A 24,072-nucleotide genomic window follows, 5' to 3' on the forward strand; every position below is an offset into this window, starting at 1 on the left:
TCTTAAACCAAAAAATATGTGATGGGGCTTCCCTGGTGGTGCAGTGGTTGAGAGTCCACCTGCCAATGCAGGGGACACGGGTTCGTGCCCCAGTCCGGGGAAGATCCCACATGTGGCTGAGCGGCTGGGCCCGTGAGCCATGGCCGCTGAGCCTGTGCGTCCAGAGCCTGTGCTCAGCAGCGGGAGAGACCACAGCAGTGAGAGGCCCGCGTACCGCAAAAAACAACAACAACAAAAATGTGATGTTTCTGCTTCACAGGGTCAGTGGTCTCTATACCCATTTGGGGGCTATCACAGTGGAACACTGTGTCTACGTTTCACAAAAAAACTTCTTAAGCATTTTTATAACAGATTTAGCACTCAAATTAAAGCAGTTTTACACGAATATCTTTTTCCTGAGGGTGAACCACTTGGGTATTGCAAAGCCGGATTCAAATTCCTGCTCTGCATTCATTGGGGTTTGGGGAGGTTGGAGAGACATCAAGGACTGTCATCTGAAGACAGTCACAGTTTACTTATGCTCTTCAGCTTCATCAGAACTGGGACCTACAGTCTAACTCCAAGTAGGTCACTGTATGATCCTTGATCACTGTATGATCACCGTATGATCCTTCTCAAACCTCCCAGTCCGCTTCCATCCTCTCTGAACTCCAGTCTTTTAAGACCTCTGGACTCATGAAAGTCATTGCTGCTTCCTTACTTTGCCCCCACCCCACCCTCCACAGTTCACTCCATCCACAAGGGTAGCCGTTACTTAGGATCTGCCTCTCCTCCCTGCTATGTGCACGTCTCCCAGGCCTGTAAAGTTGCTCACCTCCTTAGACTGAGATCCATCCATTCCTTCACCCCACCAGTGTTTACTGAGCACTTACTACATGCCAAGCACTGTTCCAGAAGCAGGGAGTACACTGCTGAACAAGATGGTCAAGGTAAAGTGTGGACAGTACAAATAAACAAACACCAGTAGAGCCCCAAGTCGGAATTTCCACAACTCAGTCCTCAGTGGGCTCAACTTGCCAGCTCCCCCTCCTCTACTCTCTCCCCCCTGCATTCTTCTTTCTCAGTGCATGTCTGCCATCTCTTCTTTGAGGTCACACACAGTGCTGTATATACCTTTCCCCTTTCTATTTCATAATATTATCTTCTGTCTTTTGCATACAGTAAGTACTGAAGAAGTGTTTATTGTAGAAATCTAAAAACATGGCACACACTCCATGTTTTGGGAAGTCTGCTTGTATTGTTTTACATCTCAAGCGGTTCTCAGCATGGTGCCTCTTTGTAATGTGATAGTGTATCAAGTGTTTGATTGGGCCACTCCACGCTCAGAGCCTCCATATAAATCCCATGGGTTCTCTGCTGTGAATAAAGGAAAGCCACAAAGAAATTAAAGACCATAATTCCACTGCACATTAGTATGTATTTTGTGGTGTGTTAATATATTGAAATATTTGGATGAGTGTGTTGGTTTTCATTTATGTATGTGTGTACACTTTATACACACAGACACACATTCATACCTGGGTGAAGTGATCATGACTCTTGGGATGAACCTACCAAGCATGATTGCATTATCTGTGGATGTGTTGTGTTTGTTTCATTCTTGGTCCCTGGGTGTGGTTGCTGTGTCTTGTTCATCTCCATGTAGCTCGTGCCTAAGGTGCTTAGAGCATGGCAGATGCTCGGGGGATGCCTGCAAGTTTGTCTAATGAATAAGTGACATCACCAGCACCTCTTAAAGTTTATGTTTTAGGTGTATGGGAATTCTGCTTTTGTGGGACCCAATGTCTGTAATTTTTTATTTATAAATCTTAAAATATATGAGGGATGAAAATAAATTGCTTAAGAAATGGAAAAACTTAAACCACAAAGAGTCTGCCCACAATGAGACACCTAAGTTCACAACCTTGAACTTAAGGTTAAGGGTTCTCAAACTTAACACTATGGACATTGTGAGCTGGATTATCCTGTGTTGGTAGAGCTGTCCTGTGACTTGTCAGTGATGCCAGTAACACCCCACTCCCAGTTATGACAGTGAAAAATGTCCCCAGACATTACCACAGCTTTCCTGAGAAAATTGTCCTCAGTTTTAGAATTATATGGGAGAGGCTTCTTGGATATTTTTTTCCTCTACCTATATAAATTTGGTTTCTCATTGAAAGAGATCTAGTTTTAAATATCTTTGCAAACCTCATACTCAATCAATGAACAAAAACAGTAAGAATATAAACATCTAAATCGGCTACTTTCTGTGTTCTAGTTACACTACTCACACATCCTCATGGTCAACCTTTACGCATTACCCAGACACAAGACCACTTAAAATTCATTTTCAGATCAGAAGAATACCTACCACCATCACACTGCCCTCTTTATACAATTCATCTCTCAAACTCTCTCTCTCTCTCCTCTCTCTGTCTCACAATCACACACATGCACACACACAGACACACACACACACACACACACACACACACACACACAAATACTCACAACTTCCTATCTAAAGGTGAATAATTAGATTGTTTCCTTTTCCCCACTGTGGTAAGACTTCTAGGGATCCATCTTCATTCTGCTTTCCTGTCCTTCCAGCCACATGACACTTCTCCTTTCCTGACATTTCCAAGTTGCTGGACCAATGTGGACTAGTCCTACTCAATGGATTACAAGACAAGTGCTGTGTCCCTCTAACCACCCATTGTAGCAGCTATGGAAGAGGCCTTGTGTTGACATGGTCAGGCCTCAGGATGGAAGCAATCTGGGTTGTCAGGTTGCTGCATGGGGGACAGTTGTCTTGAGGAGTTTCCCAAAGCCATGGTAGATTTTGCCTGACTGAGAAATAAACCTTGGTGGTATCAAGCCACTAAGACTGTGGGCTTGTTTGTTACACAGCCTAACCAGGCTTATGGTGCACTAGTAACTGACTGGTACACCCACAAAGGAACAAGGTCAAAAGCTGCATGTGAGCTCTCTGGAACATTTTCTGGACACTTCTGACAGAAGAGCAGATCACAGACTACAGTAGGGTCTGCCCGACTGAGAAAGAAAAGAGAACAGACTGATTATATTTCATATTCAATTATACTTAAATTATATGAGCAATCAGTTACATTAAACAAATCACAATTACAAATAGTTTTGATAATCAAAATTGATGGCACAGAGCATTCAAATGTGCTCCTGTTTCTTTAAGTATTAGAGGGAAACCTGATGGTTTCAGGAAGCTACTTGGAGTGGCTTCTCATCCCAAAGATATATTTGTATCTATATTTTGGGCCTCCAGCCATTCACATTCAATATAAACAACCCAAGAATAGCTTCTGATACTGATAAATGGTGTGACCTTGGGCTGACAATTTATTTAGATATCAGTGAGGCCAGGCTGTCCTGTGTCTTTTTAAGCCACTCTCTGCATTGATTCCGGTCAATAGCCTGTTTTAAGAAAAGCTTAGGCCAGATTAAAAAAAAAGAAAATCTGCCTTCCCTTGAGTAAACATGGTAACCTGACAGCTCCAGTGGGTAAATAATGCACTTTTTAAAAGCCTTTCCAAGTAAGTCTTTATCCAGCAAGCTGCTTTTATAAGCGACCACTCTTCCTAATATCCACTTATTCAAAACTCCTTAAAAAATATCATGGGTCGAAAATGATAGACATCCTACTAGATCTTCATTTGCTGGATTTTTTTTTTTTTAAGAAAAAATTTACTTTTTCCCTTTGGTTAGGAAAAGAGCCTTTCTTGAAATATGATCCTCTCAGATAAATAATGGCAATAAAAGTAAATGGAAAGTGGGAAAGAACATGGTTCCTTAGTGCAGTGTGCAGCATTTTCTAATTGGAAAATGCTAAAAGGGAGTTTTCCTTGGAGGCCTACCATTTGACTTGAGACCAAACAAAACAGTGATTTGCTTATGAGCATTGAGGTCTCTGTTTTCCTTGTTAAAGGAGAAGCTAAGAATGGAAGAAAAGAACAAAGTTATAAAACTGTATTATGGTCATGATTTGGTTTGATATTTCATACATTAGGATGGAATGGAACAATTCCAGAACATATGGAGCAGAAAAGAGCTTTGGGGTCATCTGGTCAACCCCAAGAGGAAACAAAGATTGTCACCATGAAGAGTGTTGACGAAGAGCTCCATACATTTTTATTCTTGCTAGCATAGTGCTTCTGCTCATACGGAAGTATTCCATTTTTGCACATAAAAGAAATCTACCTATTTAGCTGAGTTCCTCTGGAATTTGGTGAGGCATTTATTCATTTGTCTCAGAACGGGCCTTTGGTTTGCTGGTGGCTGAAAGCCAGAACTTTTTTTAGTTCAGGACCTCTTGCGTCCTCTGGTCCTGTTACCTAATTGACTGTCAAAAATGGATAATGTCAGTCTTTTTCAAAGTCTCCTCATTTCCTTAACTAAAAATAGTAGATCTGTAATGTTTGCATAATTAGTATTAAAATATTGTAGAGTAGAAAAAAACAAGTGGTGTGACTGGCCTATGATTTGACAATATATTCAGTGCTTCTGCCTTCATATTTCTCTCTTTTTTCCCACCCTCACTCTCATTTGCTTGCCACTTGTGTTATTTTAATTTCTATTTTTATTCATGTACAATATACATACAGATAAGTGTATACGTCATAAATATAGCTGGAGTTTTTCTAACAGTACCTACTCATGTATCCAGCAATCAGCTCAAGAAAAGAACATAACCATCACCCCAAAGCCCCCCTGGGTAGCCACCATCCTGACTCCTCACACCATAGATGGATTTTGCCTGTGTTTATTTGATAGGAATGGAATCTTTTAGCATATAGTTTTTGCTTCCAGCTTCTTTCACGCAAGATTATGTCAGTGAGATTCATATGTTGCAGTATGCTTCTTCTTTCCACTTTAAAACCTATTCTCCCCATTCCCCACCCACCTCCAGTTAGGGGTACATTGTCGTACATCTCTCTAGCTGCTACTTCCCCTCTTCTCTTCCAACTTTCGTGTTAGATTCACTGCCATCTTCTGACTTCTTCCCTCTTTCCAGTCAGACATGTTGCTCCGACTAGAGCAGCAAAGGCCCAGCACTCAGCCCTTGGGATGTGCAGGTTGAACCCTTTCTCCCAGGGTCCACCCAATGGGTATAGCTCGTGTTGACCACACATGCAGGTGAAGTACGGTACCATCAATGGTCCAGTCTAAAGTGCTTTCACTAGAGAGGTGGCAGGCACCTGTGCTGGTATATTTTATGTATCTACTTGGCCAGGCCACAGTACCCAAATATTTGGTCAAACATTATTCTAGATGGATACCTTCTTCCTAGTACAATCTAGCCCACAAAATATTCATCTGAGTCAGCAGTCTCCTGACCAAGTGGAACAGCCTACAGATCCTGGGAAAGAGATTGAAGGAAATCAATAAATGGCACCTTCCTGCACTTAGCCATCAACAATAACAAAACATCAAAAGAGCAGAATTCAGTAGTCAATATGGATTTTCTCATTCCTGGCCACTAAAGGTCTTTCTAACAGGAAAGATTCACCCAGCTTAGTGTTCACCATTGGTTTGGGTGTCAGCCCAGGAGGTCTTTCTAAATATGTTAAGCATTTAACACTTGATACAGGAGGCCCTGACTATGAACTTGCTAGAAGAGGGCTCTATACTCTCAAGGGTATAGGATCAGTAGGAATTTGCATAAGAACTTTTGTCTGTTATATTGTCTAAGGCACAGCACGATACTAATACAACACTAATGTGGTAGTATGTAATGTACTGGATTTTTTAAAAGCAAATTCTTCTAAGTAGAGTGCAAGTTATAGTAATTTAAGATGCTTGTAGCATAGGACATGTGATATGTATGGGGAAAAAGTGTAAGTTAGAGAAGATGTAAACCTGATGTTTTATTGACATGGGATTTCACTGTGTTTTAGAGTATAATATTAATTCCCAACAACCAGGGTAGAAAGAAATGAGTGATCCTTTTTATAGAGAACAAAGTTCATAAGAAAACTATGTGAATATTCTCTGGAGACCCTAAAGACAGAAAGAAATCAAATAAACATAAATCAGCTTAGAAATCCATGAATGTTTCTGTAGAATATCAGAAAATCAGCACTTGGGAAACTGACACATTCAAATTATTATTACTACTTTGTATTAGAGCAGTTATTTAATTGTGTCACCCATGAGAAGAAAGTGGTATATTTTTCAGTTTGGTACTTTCAGCACTGCTGGAGATGAGCTGAGTAAATAAATATGTAAGTAAATTATTTTTAACTTCTTCTGTCATAGCTAAGTAGCTGGTCAATCGCCTTTAATAGATTTTATTTCTACAAGCCACACATAAGAAAGAAAGGTCAACAGATGAAAAGGATCCAGCACTTCAGCTTGAATTTCAAGACATTGATGGCAATATTCCAGATGTCATTAAGCTTTGGATATCTTATAAATGCAGTACCGTTATGAGGCTCAGAACTCTTAGTTCTGAATCGCAATTGCATTGTACATGGTCCACTGAAAAAAAATTAAAACATCATGCCTTATTTCCAGCATAGGTCTAAGCATGTTCCAAAACCGGGCAACTGGTTTGTGCTCCAATAAAAATTACAATAATTTTTGGTGAAACAAAACATAGCTAGGAAGATAGGATAAGGTTGAAGAGATAGAATAATTATCTATATTTTGAATCATACGTGGACTCAGTTGATGCATAGATTAAGGAGCAAGCAGGAGGTGCACAAAGGGCCTTATCAGATACACACGTGTTGTACTAAAGGTAAGGAAGGAATCTGGGTCTACAGCAGTTGTAGCTGAGTAGGGTTGGCCGTGCAGTCAGTCATCTAGTTGACTTCTGCTTTTTATCATGCAACACTATGGCTTGACCTAAACTATCCTTACATCTTTTGAAGTGGGTCTGATGAAACTTGCTTATTGGTAAATTGGCACAGGCTGGCCTGCTCCTGTTGTATCACCATCTCTGAGAACTCAAAAGGAAAGCCATCGGATTTTGTCTTGCAGGGCCGTTGAGTATATTTCCCCACATTGGCCAAGATTGGTTCCCATATTGACCGCTGTGGTGAACCACTGGTAGCAATGTCATTTGTAGCACTGAGTGATCCATCCTTTAGACTGCTATAGCACTCCCTTGACAGCAGCCTAATTTCTTACAAGTCCACCCCAAATGCATCAAGCAAGTTAATGCTGTGGCCAAGACCTGACTCAGACTCCAAAGGAAGCCAGATCTGGGTTCAGCTTCTGCTTCTACCACCTAGCACCTCTGTCTTCCTACTCAAGCTACCTTACTCTAAGTCTGGTTTTCTCATCTGAAAAAGGGGCACCATACTAGCTAGTATTTATTGATTGCCTATAATGTGCCAGACTCTGTTCCCACTGAAGGCAATGCCATTTAATTGTCATAATAAAAACCCTACAAGGCAGGTACCATTATCATGCCATTTTACAGATGAGGAAACAAAGGCCCAGCACCCACATGGAAACTGACAGAGAGGTGTTGGTACCCAAAGCCTGCATAGACAAGTGTCTCGTACTGCCTCTCTAACTTCTGAACTGCTGTGCTTTTCATCAGGGAACTACTCTGACTCACTTTAGCATCCGTGTTGAAGTATTGTTCCCGGGAGGAAATAAATCAGTACAAATGGCACCCAGCAAAGGAATTCACACGTGCACTCCTTCATCCACTCAACAAATATTGATTGATGGCCCTTATGTGTCAGGCACTGTTCTAGGACTCGGGCACACAAGATGATCAAAGGCCCTGCCTTCTTGGAGCTTGTAATGTACAAAGGAAACAAGTCTCAGCCAAAGCAATATATCTTCAGTGAAACATCACTATTGCCACGAAGAAAGATAAAGCAGGGGACAGAGAGCAACAATGTTAGTAGGCAGTGGTTCAGCATGGGCGGAGGGAGGTGGGGAGGATGCTTCAGATAGAGGAATGGGTTCTGTGAAGAAGTGACCTTTGAGCCAAGCCCTGCTTGATGGGTAGAGAAGCCGTGCAAAGATCTGGTGAACATTATCATTGCTTTTATAATAAAATTAATTATGTGCTAATTTCTTAGCTTAACCAAAGAGAATTCTTGTCACCAGTGCCGACCAAAGGCATAATCTTTTACCCTTTCCTCAAAACTCTAACAACGAAAGAATAAAATTGAAAGTGTGATGGAAAAAGAAAAAGAGAGAGACCAGAGAGAGTTTGGTTCATACAAACTCTGAAGGTATCCTGAATGAAAAGAGACCATTTCCATCTCCCAGGCTGTTGATAATTCACAAAGTCTTTCCAAGGCAAAACCACAGTTGGTCACAGTTTTGTTGGTTTCACTTAATTCTCTGACCCTGACTCCTTGTGTAGCTAAAAGCATATCACAATCGCAGTAAATTCTGCCTCTCTTCATTCCATTAAAGGGAACCTAGGCCATTTCAAACACCATCTTCCCCTCCAATCTTGATTTTACAATACTTTTCACTGAAGATTAGAGTTAATGCTTTTCTAAGAGGTTTATCACAAAAGGGAGCTTAATTGGGGCTCATTTTCTCCATCTACACATTCGTTCAAAAGCTTTACTTTTAGAGAGTGTGTTCGTCATGAATGATTCATGTACTATGGGTACAGATTATGACTTTGGAGAACCAAATCATGCAGGAAGGGAAAAGCTACCCTGGCTTCCTGGAGATACAACCATTTCACTCTGTGTGGTGGACTAAATAGTGTCCCCCCACAAAAGAGAAGTCCATGGGCTGACATCCATACCTGTGAATGTGATTTTGTTTGGAAATAGGGTCTTTGTGGGTGTAATTTAGGATCTCAAGATGAGATCATCCTGGATTAGGATGGGCCCTAAATCCAATGACAAGTGTCCTTCAAAGAGAAAGGGGGGAGATTTGAGAGACAGGGACACAAGGGGAAGACCATGTGAAGACAAAGGCAGAGACGGAGACCAGCAGCCTCAAGCCAGGGAATGCCAAGGGTGCCAGCAGGCTCCAGAAGCTAAGAGAGAGACATGGAACAGATTCTCCCTCGGAGTCTCCAGAAGAAACCAACCCTGTTGACACCTTGATTTCAGATTTCTGGCCTCCATAATTGTGAGGGGATCAATTTCTGTTGTTTTAGCCCAATACTTTGGTGGGGTTTTGTTAAGGCAGCCCTAGAATTTCATATACTTGGTTTGAACCTTTGACATTGAATAGAAGACTCATTCTGAAGAGTCATTTAGTTCCTCAGAACAAAGGAGGATGTGACCGAAAGCAATGTCCCCTAGGGGATCTGAATCGCCCCTGGCTGAGAGCACTGACAGTCCAAGTTAATATCTCTGGGCTAAGACAGCTTGATTCAGTTATGATCACAATAGAAATATATTTACTGATGGCAAAACTAGAGCATTTAGAAGTCCATTAGTTATGAGCTAGTTTACCTCTATAAGCCTATGTTTATTTTTATTTTTTTAAATTGAGTGACCAGCTGTCCTCTGATTGACCATTGTTTTCCATGTGTTCTCAGTGTGCTACATTCAAGTATTTTACAGATGAAGCTCACCAGCTGGTGGCCCAGTCCCTTTCCTTATGGTGACTTAGAAGATTTCTGTCTTCATCTCTTTTGTTTTGACTTATAGCTTAACTCTCAGAGAGTCATCTTACTTCTAGTTCCTTGAGGATATCTAATTATTCTGGAGAGGGGGGAAACACTGGGGGAAGGCAAGAGGTGGGCCTTAAAACGGAGCCAGAGCACCATCACAGAGGTCCTGGGTTGGTCTTTACCCCAAAGGCCATGAGGCTCCAAGGAAATGTGCTCATCAGGGCTGACATGACCAGGCTTATGTGGCCATGAGAATATGGGATGGAGGCTGATAACGACCTGTCAGGGAGGAAGAGGTGATTGTGGGGACCTATGAGAACCGACCCAGGACAGGACCAAGGCAGTAGCAGCAGGAACCAAGAAGAGAGAAGAGAGAGAAATAGTAATAATAAAAAGTTATACTCAAGACATGGATGCCAACTGGAAGCAGAGAATAAAGGAGGGGAGGAGTTCGATTTTCAAGATCACTGAAAGTGGAATAGAGCCAAATTCTTTTGATGCTTTCAAGAGCTTTCCTCTAAACATTTTGGGTGTGTTTAAGGACAATAAAGGAAGTTAAGCAATTCCGGAATTTGGAGGCTCCAGCGATCAAATACTTTAGGATAGCAGCTAAGAAGGAGTGCATTCTGGAAGTTTTATGTTCCATTACGCTTACTTTTCCCCCAGGTGTGAAACTTTCTTAGAAATGATTTAAACAAATATCAATGTTCTTTCCTAAGGCAAAAGTTTAAAACAAAAGGGCTACAGAAGACATGTAGCCCTTCACTGACTACATTACAGGTGAGCCTCCTTGGAGCTCAAAATGAGCAAAGCCACAGGAGACACGATGCAGTTTGCTGTGGTTGAGGATAATGGGCAGAGGTGGGGGGCAGGGGCGGGAAAGAAGATGAGCATAAAGCGCGCTGGTGAAATGCTGAATAAGGGGCCTCACTTTAGGGCTTACACTGCAATATGTGCGACAGGAAAGGAGAGTGCCTGTTATGGGAAGAGTCTGCTTCTTCCCCAGGAGAGTTTAGAAGAAAGAGAAGCACAGGGCTTACCTTCTATATGAAACTTGATGCCAATAGCTCTGGAGTCTTAGAAAGTAAAAGCCAGAAAAGTTTTGAACTTCTCTGTATTTAACATGCATCCATGCCTTGAATTTGGGTGTTAAGGCAGCTGCTTCCTGATTTGGGGGACTGTGGGCATGGGAGAGGGAAAAGTCCCTTCAAAGTACCACAAAGAAATTTGGGGTTATGCAAAAGTAAAGAAAGGCCCTGCTCCATAGAGATGGTGGGAGATTTAGTTCCAAGGAACTGAAAAAGAGGTCTTTAGGGAGATAACTCAGGGGGATGGGGAGGGGAAGCCCATGGACAGCAGGGCCTGGCCCCTTACTGGGTGCAGCACTCCTACCCTGGAGGGCTGAGCTGGATTCAGTGGCCGATGTGTTCTTTTTGCCCTTCAGTATGAAAATATGTTGTATAACTTGTCAATGCTTATGAATATAGGTGTTTTATGTAGAGATATAGATTTCAGACACCTTTTGAGAACTCTGGCAACGCCAGGCTCTCATTCCCACAAGTCAACAATTGCAGGGGCGGAGGCGAGAAGCAGGTAACCTCTCCAACTGGCCTTGGTCTCACCTCCCCACTACCTCTCTGTGCTCACATCCAGCCTGCTCCACTCACGTTCACAGGCCTGGTCTGGTTTGTAATTGACCTTGGGACCCATGGGTTGCAGAAAAGTTGATTGGCTGTTGACAGACCAAAGAGACAGTCTCTGGATGTAGGCAGAACTGGAGGTGACCTCCAGGTTCACAGGTGCAACGCTCTTGCGGGGGGAGCATTCATCCCTCCACACAATGAGCTCCAATATGGAATCCAGTATGGATCAGGCACTCTGAGCATTGTAGCTTTGGAAGCTTCTGGAAACAGTATCCTAGAAATAGCAATGCCAACTCATAACGGGCACCTGCAGTGAAAGCAGAGTCAGCCTCTCAAAGTGGTGTCATGGAGTTGCATGCAGCTACATGGTAGCCAGATGGAGAGAAGAGCAGGAAAGACAGCACACATAAAGACCACAGAAAATACTCTGTGAATTGGGAATGGGGGTGGGAGTTTGAAAGCTATCATGTCAGTGGGATGCTTAAGTTATAAAATTTAGGTAATAAAATAAAAGTGATGCCAGGATATACCAGATGAATATTAAAAGCTTTCTAAACTGTATATATCTTTAACCTAGAAATTCTACTTTTAGAACTTTTATCTTTAAAAAAGTTATGGATGTGTACAAAGATTTCATTAAATTGATTGTTATTTTATGTAATTTTACTGACAAAGAATTGCCAATGGGTTTTAAAACCTGTAACTGTTGGACATTGGTTGAATAAATCGTGTCATCCATACAATAAATGCCATGTAGAAATTGAAATTCTTTCCAGGAAGTTATTTAGGATATTTACAAGCATGTTACAAAAATAATATTCATGGCATAATGCCATTTTTATTAAAAGTGTAAACATACATGGGGAAAATATTCATGTTTATACCTTACATTACCAAAGACACTGTGGCTTTTAGGAGAACAGACATTTATTGGCTCACAGTCTGGGAGACCAGAAGTTCCGCAGTTTCACTGGGTTAAAACCAAGGAGTAGGCAGGGCTGAGCTCCCACTAAAGAGAGAGAGAACTTGTGGTGGCTGCTGACATTCTTTGGCTTGTGGCCGCATAATTCCAATCTCTGCCTCCGTCTTTATATTGCTTTCTCATTTTCTGTGTGTTTAATCCCCCCCCCCAATCCTCTTTCTTATAAGGACCCTTGTGATTGCCTTTAGGGCCCACCCAGACAATTCAGAGTAATCCTTCCATGTTAAATTTGTTAACTTAAGGGCCTGACCCCTTACCTGGTGCAGCACTCCTAGCCTGTAGGAGTCCTGCAAAGCCCTGCAAAGTCCCTTTTTCCTTCTAAGGTAACATTACAGGTTCCAGGGGTTAGGACCTGACATCTTTGTCAAGGTCATTATTTCATCTGCTGTCCTCCCAAATATTAAAATATATTTTCTTTCCTTGTGTTGTTTCCATTCTTTCTTAGAGTGAGCATCTGATAACTTCATTAAGAGGATTTATTTCTATTAGATTCAAATAAACCAAGTATCTATGAATTCTCACTTTGTATCTGACCTTGTGAGTAGAGTATTTCTGCCGAGGAGCCAAAAAAGAAACAAAACAATAGTACCAACGTAAAACCCGTCTGCCCCTTAGAGTATTAAAAAAATTGTTCAATATCCAAGACTTAAGATATATTAAAAAATACAAACATATGATGTTTTTATTTTATCAAATATGACTTTGGATAGTATAGAAAAATATTACAAGTTAGAAAAATTCAAGAAAGGGAGAGAAGATAGACTTAAGTGGTTACCATGAGCTCCTTGGGAAACATGATTCAACATGGGCTTTATATATGAATAGAGATTAGGATTTAATGAAATAACATAAATAAAGTCAGTGTTCATCATGATTTAGAAGAATTTCCAGCAGATGTTTCTAACTGCACAAAAAGCAAGGGGATGTGTGTAATGTGAAAGAAAAAATAACTATGTCACAGGTAAGTGTGGGTCCAGATTCTGAACGAACTTTAATGTTAGGAAAAAGATTTGTTCCCAACAATAAGACATACCATTAAAAACAGGAACAAAAATAAGCATCATTTTCAATTCTGAAAGGTAAATGGTGAAGAAAGCAACTCAGTGATTCATTTCAGGTGGGGAATCTGGTTACATCTCCAAAGAAGGAAAGAAGGCTCTAGGACAGAGAAAGGTACCAGAGAAAGTCCTCTCCTGCTTCTATATTAGTATGCTAGTTTCTGAATTATAGTGGGAGATACACACATGCTTTAAATAGGTGTCTTGTCCTCAAGAAGCTTATAGCCCAGTAAGAAGGATATGAATAAAGAGTACTGATACAAAATGTTATGCAGTCAATGTTCAGGAAAGGCACAAATCAATGCCTCCAGAATTAGGGGTGGAAGACTTTGCCCTTGAGGGGCAGGGATTGCAGAGCAGAGGAAGTTAAGTGGAAAGGGCAGAATGTGAATGATATGTTTTTTTTTTTTAATTGGAAGGAATAATATATCCAAAAAAACCTCAAAACACTAATTCAAAAAAGATGCATGCACCCCAGTGTTCATAGCAGCATTATTTACAATAGCCAAGGTATGGAAGCAGCCTAAGTGTCCATCAACAGATAAATGGATAAAGAAGATGTGATATATATACAATGGAATATTACTCAGCCATGAAAAAGAATGAGCTTATAATTTGCAGCAACATGGATGGACTTGTAGGGCATTATGCTAAGTGAAATAAATCAGACAGAGAAAGATGAATACTGTATGATATAATTTATATGTGGAATCTAAAAAATACAACAAACTAGTGAATATAACAAAAAAGCAGCAGACTCATAGATATAGGAAACAAACTAGTGGTTGTCAGTGGGGAGAGGGAAGGGGGGAGAGGCAATATAAGGGTAGGGGAGTAAGAGGTACAAACTATTAGGTATAGCATAAGCTATAGTGACATATTGTACAACATGGGGAATATAGTCAATATTTTATAATAATTATAAATGGAATATAACCTTTAAAAATCGTGAATCACTATCTTGTACTCCTATAACATGTACTATTGTATAGCAACTGTACCCAATTAAAAAAAATATGGGGATGGAGATAAGGGATTTACTTTTTCATGTATATATATTTTCAGTTATCTATGCTAAGGTTGTTATAAAGAAAAATATATCAATATGCTTGGGAAAATTTCAGCTTTACAGATATCATCTTACTTTACATAAATTCAAACTTGCCTAACAACAGGGTGAAGGAGAAGGAATATAACTACTATTAATTTAAAAAATTGGATAGTACATGATTTTTCTAAGACCTTTTGAGCATAACTATTATTTCCTCTAAAGTATATAGCCCATAGTATTTAATAAATTGTTCTGTAAAAAAAAAAAGGAAGAAATAAAGGTAGAGAAATGATAATGGTGATATCCAAATTTATCTAGTCATATGCCAGACACTGGGATAAGATTTTTTTTAATCAGTTGGGAAGAAAAATATTTTTCTCCACCTTCTTTAGGATCTTTCTTTAGGGGTACGTGAGTTAAACTAAGAAAAGTTGGATTAACAAGAGAAAGAGCACACAATTTTTATTAATATTTAAGTTTATGAGAGCTCACAGAATAGAAGTGAAACTCAAGTAAGTGGTTAGACCTGGTACCCTTTCAACAAAGAAAAGAGGGTTTGGGCTTCAAGGAATGATAAATTGGGGGGAAGTAACTAGGAAATATATGGGGAAACCAATGGAAGATATGGGCTATTTAAGTAAGGTCTGTTTATGCAAACTCATCTTAGTCTTGACTCCCTGTTTTCAGTGATAAGAGTTGCTCTCTTCTTCCTAGCAGAGTTGGGGCAGGGGGGCACCTTTCTCGAAGGGAAATTTATGCCCTACTTTTGGACAGATAAAGGGAGGGCAAAAAACTCTTTTTCCATCATTGATTCTCAATTGCCTTTAACTCAAAATGATACTTAGACCAAAGTGTCAAAACTTTGGTTGGCATATTTTGTTTTCCTTCACGACAAATATATGTAATCCTGATACTACTATGATGTAGGTACAATTGTTGCCTCTTTTTATAGGTGGAAAAATTGAGGTTATTCTAAGAGACATGCCTGAGGGAAAGGCACGTATTCATTTTGCTGGAGCGTAGAGTAAGTGGTGTAGGTAATACCCAGGTTTCAATACAAGAGACTGAAAAATTTCTAAATGTACTGCCTTCATTTGCTTCATTTCTCAGAAGAACGAGGTGGTTTCACCACTCTTTAACTGGTTCCTTTCCTTCTCTCCAATGGAAAACCATTCAAGAAACAATTTAATAAATAAAGTGAATAGAGCAGGTGAGGAACAGCAAGAAATAAGAGAAAAACTCAATGAGAAGGAATTAGAGAAAGTCCGTTCTGATGCTTTCGTGTACTGCACTTGTAAGAAAGAAAAAAATGCATAAAGTTGTATGAAAATAGAGCAGCGATATAATAATAGCTCAGGCTACAGTTCCTTTTGCTGTGCAAATTTTGACAAACACGATTCAACAGCTTAAGAAGTAAGGGGGAAAATGTGTTTGCTTAAAGAAAATGTGCACACACAAACACACACACACAACACATACACACACTCAGATGCACGCTTATAGTCCCCTAACTGCTGAACTTCATAGACCTGAAAAGTCTTAAGGAAGAAAGCATAGAGCAGCAGAAAGCTCGTTAGATGAGAAACCTGACTGATGTTCTCGTGCTGACCAGAAGCAGCTCATAAAGAGCCCAAGTTCAGGGACCTGGTCCCCTCAGTTGCTCCATCCGGTTTTGCACAGCTCATGACCAAAGGTGACGCTCAGAAACACTGGTCCTGTCACCAGCACCTCCTGTCTGTCTTGATTGAGGCTTGGTGATAAACCGTGACACCAGAGAAGCCTAAATCTGCCACTGCTTGGGGGGAAAAAAATCAAACTGTGTGATGCTTTCACCTGACTAATTCAAGATGTTTATTATTTGAGTACCTAGAAGCCACCGGGTTGACTCTGGGAAGATCTAACATTTTAGATGTCATAGTTCTTGCCTTGAGGAGTATTGTACTAGTAGTTTTCTATTGCTCTGTAACAAATTTCCACAAACTTAGCTGTTTTAAACAATACCCTTTATTGGCTCACACTTCTGTAAGTGAGAAGTCTATGACTGGGTTCTCTGCTCTGGGTCTTCTGAGGCTAGATCAAGGTGTTGGGTGGCTATGCTCTCATCTGAAGACCCTGGGGGGAAAGTCTATTTCCACACTCATTCAAGTTGCTGGCAGAAGTCACTTCTTTGAGTTTGTAGGACTGAGGTCCCCATTTCCTTTCTGTCTATGGACATCTAGAGACCGCCCACATTCCCTCCATTTCCAAAGCCGACAATGAAGAATCTCCCTCCCATTGAATCCCTCTCATTCTTGGTTCTCTCTCACCAGAAAGAGCCCTGCCTCTCTTAAAGGTTCACCTGATTAGGCCAGGCCCACCAAGAATAATTTCCCTTTCTTAAAGCCAACTGATTTTGAATCTTCATTGCACCTGCAAAATCCCTTCACTAGAGGACTTAGATTAGTGCTTGACTGTACACAAGCAGGCAGAAATCTCCAGGGTAATCTTAGAATTCTGCCTACAAGTATCTGAAAAATGTTTATTGAATATTGAATGAATGAGAAAACAAATGAAAAAATTCTGGCATTTCAATGGAATTATCCATAAGTGAAAGACAGCACAGCTTTTTAATAATCTCATCTCACATCTACTTCGTGTTTCATTGTTTACAAAGAGCCTAAACTCACATTAAGTGTTCTCTTGCCATTAACAGCAACTCTATAGGGCATGCTCATGGGGCAAAGTTTATCATTCCTCTTCCTCAAATCTGTGTGCTTCTGACTTCGGGTCCAGTGCTCCTTTCACTATGAGAATTTACAGTTTCCTTAGGACTGATCGCAGACAAAGTTTTTAGTGACATTGAAACAATGTGGTGGAGAGAGAGAGGATAACATGGGACCCCATAGGAGACCCATGAGCCAGGGCAGGTTAGGGATGGCAACCTTGTCTGCAGAAGGCAACCCTCTAGGTATAAGTGGAAGTGTGTGCCCAGGACCTACCTCCGTGATCTAGCATGGGGCAAGAGACCTCAGCAGGGTATTCAAAACCAGATTAATCATATTGTCAGGGTAGGGCCAGTGGGCAGTTGTCACCAGTGAGGTTATTCCTTAGGTGGTGACACCTTGATTAGCTGTTGAATATGGCTGTTATATCTGTAATCCCAGGCTGAGGAGTAGCATTACTGAAGCAAGAAGTAGCAGGTCATCTGCCATTTTTCCATTACTTAGAGCCAACCAAGGAAAGTGCTGGGTGAGAAGGATGGAAAAGCTGAGGCTTCCAAGGACCAGGTCTGAGGATTGATAGGGGAGGTTGGGACTGTGTGACAGAATCTTGATACCCCTTAGTATCACCAAGGGTGGGGTTGAGGCTGTTGAGTCTGCTTCAATCAGATTCTTCACCAAACGGGGCCAGCAGAGATTGGAGGTGGGGCGTCTGTGGATCCAGGGGTGGGAAACAAGGCAGAAGCGGAGAGGAGAGATAGGAATTGATGCAAAATTGATGGGGACTCTCCTAGTGGGTTTCACTGCCCCAAGTATCCAGGGTTTCTGGACATTCCATTGACTCCTGAAAGACAAGACCAGTGTATCTCCATTTTCAGAGGAGAGAAAGAAGGGAAATAGACTGCATGATGAAAAGATCACCGGCCAGCCGTCCATTCACCTGGGTTCTAGTCTGCATGCTCTTGGCTCGACCACTTAACACGATGGGTCTCCTTTCCCTCACTGTTTAAAGCCTGTGGTTCAGATCTTTGATTTACGTAATCCCTTCTTGCTATAAATTCTATGTCTTATGACGAGTTTTGGTTATCTGGACTAGATTAAAAAGCCTCACCCTGGGATTAATAACAGTACATGGCAGCCGTCTCATTTTCCTTCCTTTTTTTAATAGTTGCTCCCCAATCAGCACTATAAAGTATTCAAATCTTAAAAAATAATTCACTGAATGTGTCTCCTTTTTAGCACCAGCTGGAACAAACATCCATATATCAGTGGTTAATTCCCAGCATGTGGAGTAACATGCCCACGGAAGTAAGCTACAAAATCTTATTTTAATAGGATGCTGTTTGCCCAAACACACTTGATTTGAAATCTGGCACCAAACTTGCAGTCTGCCTCCTTCAAAAACCTTCCACAGTCATCCTGCATGATTTGACCGACGTAAACAAGAACCTCCAAAACAAGTTCAAGAAATAATCAACATGGGAAGACAAAAAGTGAGGGTGGAATTTTATAAACTGGGCTCTGTTGGAGGTGTCCAATGGCTCACAGTTAACTGCACATTCTTTGGAAAATGAATCTTTGCCATGAGACGTGTCTCCGTCATCTGGGAAGAGCCGATTCTACAGCCGATTCTACAAGCCATAATTTCCTGGGATGTAAATTTAATGAATGGCATTCTTTCAGTTTAATAAAAATCTTGGAGTCATCTTTGACTCTTTTCCTCAACTCACTGCGCTCTTCCTGGCTCTCCCTTCCAGAAATATCCAGAACCCAACCACCTCTCACCACCCTCTACCACTTCCGTATTCGGAGCCAACAGTGTCTCTCTGGGGTGATCCCAATTAGCCTCCTAACAGATCTCACAGTTTTCAACTTTTCTCCCCACAGTCTATTCTTAACACATCAGCTAGCGTGTTTATCACTGAAGTCAGCTCGTGTCGCTCTTCTGCCCAGACCCTTCAGTGGTTCTCCATTTCACAGAAAATAACAGCCAAATTTCAGAGTGCCAAGAGGCTCCCCACTTCCTCTGCAATCTCCTCTCTTACTCCTGCCCCCCTTCACCCGCTCAGCACCAGTCACATTGGCCTCTGTGTTAATCCTGTGGCTTCCAGTCAACCTCCTTGAGGTATGAATGTTTCCTCTACCCGGAATATTCATCTCTCAGACATCTTGTCCAATTACCTCTGCCCCCCTTCAGGCTTTGCTCCAATTTCCTCTCAGTGAGGCTTAACTTAATCTTCCTTTGTAATATTGCAACTTGCCCCCAGCAATCCTGACCCTCCTTACCCTGCTCTGCTTTCTTTCATAGCATTAAGCACCTTTGATAGAATGTATTTATTTATAATAAATGTTGTTTAATTTCCATCTCCTTCTGCTAGAACGTCAGCTCCATGAGGGCAGGAATCATTATTGTGTTTTCTGATATATCCTGAACACCTAGAACAGTGCTGGACAAATAAGAGCTTTCAAATGAAATTTAACGTTTGTGTGGGTTAAAAATCAAATTAAACAATACATTTTAACTGAATATAGTCAGCTGAAATGTGTTCATTTAGACAATGTTTTCTATGATCCTTCTTGTAAATTGTCTTTAGCAATTATCTGGGAATATACCCAGTCAAGAAAAGAGGATTCTAGCTGATCTCTAAAATATATTTGCACTGATTACATCAAAGAACCATAATAACTACCTCCCACATTAAAAAAAATAAAAACAGTAGTTTCTTACCATCAAGTGAGTACTTTATAGAACACAACAATCCCTTACCTCCTCCTTATAAACTTTAATTTATATATAAAACTATTTTGGATAAAGCCTATACACAACAATAATTTAAAGCTACTCCATTGTATTTTTCCCAATTCCAGGAGAGACAGAAGGCAGACCCAAATTAGAATGAGCTGAGGATATGGTAGTGTGGGCAGGGTGTCTTTCCTCATTGAGACCCCATGAAATGCAAGCTGGGGAAATGAAGGCTGACTTGACCAGTCTATTTTCCCTTCGTGCCTTGCTGGGCTTCCTGTTAGCTGAACCCAATGGAGACCAGAGTCAAGAGGGGTCACTGAGGCAGTCCTCAGTGGAGAAGGATGGAGGGCAAGGGGAGTTAACCAACACACTGAAAAAGAGGCTTGATCCACAGTAAAGAGATTAGAGTATCAACTCTGCCAGTGCATTTCAGAATTCAGAATATATTTTACATCATAATATAGCAAGCATATGCCTAAACACATAAGTGTTTTTTAATAACATGCTTCTTGAAACCAGGACTTACACTTACCACCTGCAATAAAACAGCAAAAACTCATTCATTCTCTTCTGTTCCCTGTTTCGGTGCCGGTTGCAAACCATGAAATCGATTTCATAAGCCATAGTTTGAAAACCTCAGTCCAAAGCCAATCCCTCCGTTTAAAAATTATAGCTTCTAGGACCTTGCAAGGTGAAGGGCCTTGTCCAAATGTATAATGTATGTGTTTGGAGTGATGTGGGCGTATACACTCGTTAGAAAAAAAAAAAAAAAACTCAGCTCATTTCACCTATCCAAATGTTCTCTTCCAAACCACATGCAATCAGCTTGTTTTGAAAGAAGGTTTTTAGTGAAGCAGGTGTCAGGTGACACCTCAAGCTAATGACCAGTAAAATAAACAGTCTTCCTTGAGCTGTGAAAGGGGCAGAGCTCCGGGAACCAGAGGAGTGAGGTCATGATACTTGTTGCAGGGGGAGCTACTTGGGATCCAATGCCCACATCTTTAGGAGGGATGGCTGTTAGCAGGCTCACATCCCCTACCTGCAGGTAAAGCAAGGTGTCCCTGCTGTCTTGAGGAGGACACTTACTGGACAGTAGGAGGGTGGCCAATGACAGCTTCTCGTGCACTGGTGTAGAGGACTGTGAGGCCAGCAGAGGTCACAGCCTGGCATGTAGGCTAGACACATGTCGCTGACAGTTGTACAGGAAGTCTTCCTGGTCTGAAATATTTCATCCCAGAGAAGCTCGCTTTGGTGACTTTGAAAAGTAGCAGAACTTGTTCCCTCCTTGGCAGGCGTTTGTGCATTTCACCCATTTCAAGTCAGGACTAATAGTCCTAATGATTTTGAAGGGCCCTAAATGATTCCTTTATGCTTGGCCAGGATTGGCCAGGGTTCCGCTTACAACCCACAACATACACACACGTTCCCCAGAAAAATAAATACTGGCGTAACCATGTTGGTGCCATGCCACTTAAGATGGCCATTTTCTTAAGTACTCATTTTAAAAGCAACTTTGTTATTTCAGCATCTGCCTTTGAAAGCTGGCTTTCTGTATCTCTGGTGGTATGTTTTCATCACAGGGGGAAAAATAAAACACTAATTCTTTCAACAGTTTGAGAGTTGACTTGTGTTTAAGAAAAGAATTAAGTCTGGAGAAAATGTATCACTCCCTGCTTTCTTGGTTCTGTATCAGAGTTTCCACAAAGCATCCTGCCCAAACTCCTGGACAGCCATCAAATGAAGAGCTCTGCCTTGCCCCATCTCCCCCACAATGATGTCTCTTGCCCGTGATCCCAGAGTTTATGAGGGTTTCTGAGCCTGCTAGGTGCTGTGTGTGTGTAGGAAACGTGTGTGTGTGTGTGTGTGTGTGTGTGCGTACATGTACTCATGTGGGTACGTTCCTATAGTCTATGGAAGATGGGGAGTGGCCAAGATGAATCAAATACAGTCAGTCCTTTAAGGGATTTATCATTCCAATGCTGAATTGTGACAAAACAGATGAAAGTGAAATCACTGTTCAAGGAAGTTATGATTGAATGAATTCAGAGGGCGGGCATTGTGCAAGACAACCCCATGTGTTCCCGTTCCAAACATCAAGCCCTTCTACCTTCTGTTGACTTTTATTCATCAGTGTCAGGTTGCCATGATAAATGCTTACAACTCTGCTTCCTGACCACCAGAGCAATGGCCAAGGTTGTTAACAATAGCTGCTGTTTATGCAGGGCTGGCCTCTCCCAGGGCTGACAACGCCCAAGGCACACACACCCCCTCCTTGACCCGAAGGGTGCTTTCACCACCCTACGTCACCCAATTGTACTTGTAATTAGAGATTTTTCCCATGTCATTCTTGTGATAACTGATGTAGTCACTTTTTTTAAAAAAAAAATTAGCAATTTTAAAATTTTGAGATAGTTTTAGATTTATAGAAAAATGGAAATGCTAAAATAGAGTTTCTGTTACACCATACCCAGTTTCCCCCGATGTTAACATTACTATGTATATTTGTCACAACTAGTGAACCAGTATTGAAACATTGTTATAAATTAAAGTTGATATTTTATTCACACTTCCCTAGTGTTTCCCTAATGTCCTTTTTCTGTCCCAGGATACCATCCAGGATATCAAAATACATGGAGTCATCATGTCTCTTCAGGTTCCTCCTGGTCTTGACAGTTTCTCAGGCTCTCCTTGTTTTGATAACCTTGACAATTTGGGGGAGTATTGGTCAAGTAGTTTGTAGGCCCTCCCTCCATTTGGCTTTGTCTTATCTTCTTTCCTCATTTGTAGACTGGGTGTCGTATTGCCCTTTGGGGATGTAAGCTTAAACGTTGTATTGAAAGATATGTGTGTTCTATGAAGTTTAGGTATTGAAAACCAATAGATGCTCTGCTGGGAACATGTTAATTACATGGGTTATATCCATGTGAAGAGTGACTCACAGTGAACTACAGTGGATGCAGTTCCTTAAACTCATATGAAACATAGGCTTCAGCTGCCTTAGGTACATCTGAGAATTTCCTTATTTCAGCATACAAATAGCTCAGCCATACACATCATTCAGTGTGGGCTATCTGCTATAACAAACAAACCAAATTCTTAGTGACTTAAAATCAAACTCTAGTTCTCATTTATGCCATAGATAAATGCAAGACTTCTGAGTGGCACTGGGCTTTTTCCAGTAGTGACTTGCACTGAGGCTTCTTTTTTCCTGAATGTGCCCTCCCCTAGGGCTTTGAAGCTCTTATCCACATTAGTTAGTGGTCAAGAGAAGAGAGAGATCTTGATGAATTAGGTGGCAGGTTTTAAGGGCCAGACTTAGAAGTGCTATGCGTTAATTCTGCCCACATTTCATTGGCTAGAATTCAATCACATGACACCACCCAATAGCAAAGGAGACTGGGAAATGTGGTCTTGCTATTATAGCAGGAGGATAAAGAATTGGGAATTTGGGGACACACAGTAGCCTCTGCCATCCTTTGAATTTATGCCATATAAATTTCCTGTAGATAAAAGGGGATACAATGCCTGGAAAGATGCAAGCTGTTGTTTTCTTACAGATATCCCTGTTTAGATTGTGCCGAGGATGTTGGGGGTCACGGTGTCTTACGCATCAGGACTTCCGTTATAACACTGATATTTTCTTAAATGCTGAAATCTATCCTTTAAAGAAATATAGAGGGAGAAGAATGAAGACATACAAACTGAAGTTAATTATCACACCGAACAAATGTGTCTTGCACTAAATATATATAAAATTATTAAACCAGATGATTGGAAGAAATACCTGTCATTATCTACATTTATGGAAGCAGGGGCCAAGCAGAGGCTCATGAAAGGAAGCTGTACTTCAAAGCATATCTCAATCCAAAGTTAAATTCCAATGTATACCTTTCTAGAAAAAAATGAGCTGAGTCTTTCTTTCCCAAAGAGGCCAATTCTCTCTTTCATTTTTTAATGACCTTCCTCAATCTGAGCTATAGTATGTCTGGATGTTAATTGTCCAGTAGTCTAGACAGTGATGATATTATGACCAAGTTATGCACAGATAATCACTGTGTCACTGTTTCCAATGCTGCCTACACATATTGCTTCACTGAACACACTTGGCATGTGTGATTATTCTCTTGATATTTATTTTCACCATTTAAGTAGAGGAGGCCGCTTACTTAATCAAACCATCTGGTGAACCAAGCTTTTTTTTTTTTTTTAATAATTCAAGTGAAATATGAGATTCTTGAAGCTAAAAGGAAAAATAATATTAATGTGCCTCATATCTTTCTGGAAATGCTGGGGCAATCCACCCTATACTTTTCTTGATTCACTCA

This window comes from Neophocaena asiaeorientalis, unplaced genomic scaffold (assembly GCF_003031525.2).
Source record: "Neophocaena asiaeorientalis asiaeorientalis breed wild unplaced genomic scaffold, Neophocaena_asiaeorientalis_V1.1 scaffold45, whole genome shotgun sequence".
Lineage (NCBI taxonomy): Eukaryota > Metazoa > Chordata > Mammalia > Artiodactyla > Phocoenidae > Neophocaena > Neophocaena asiaeorientalis.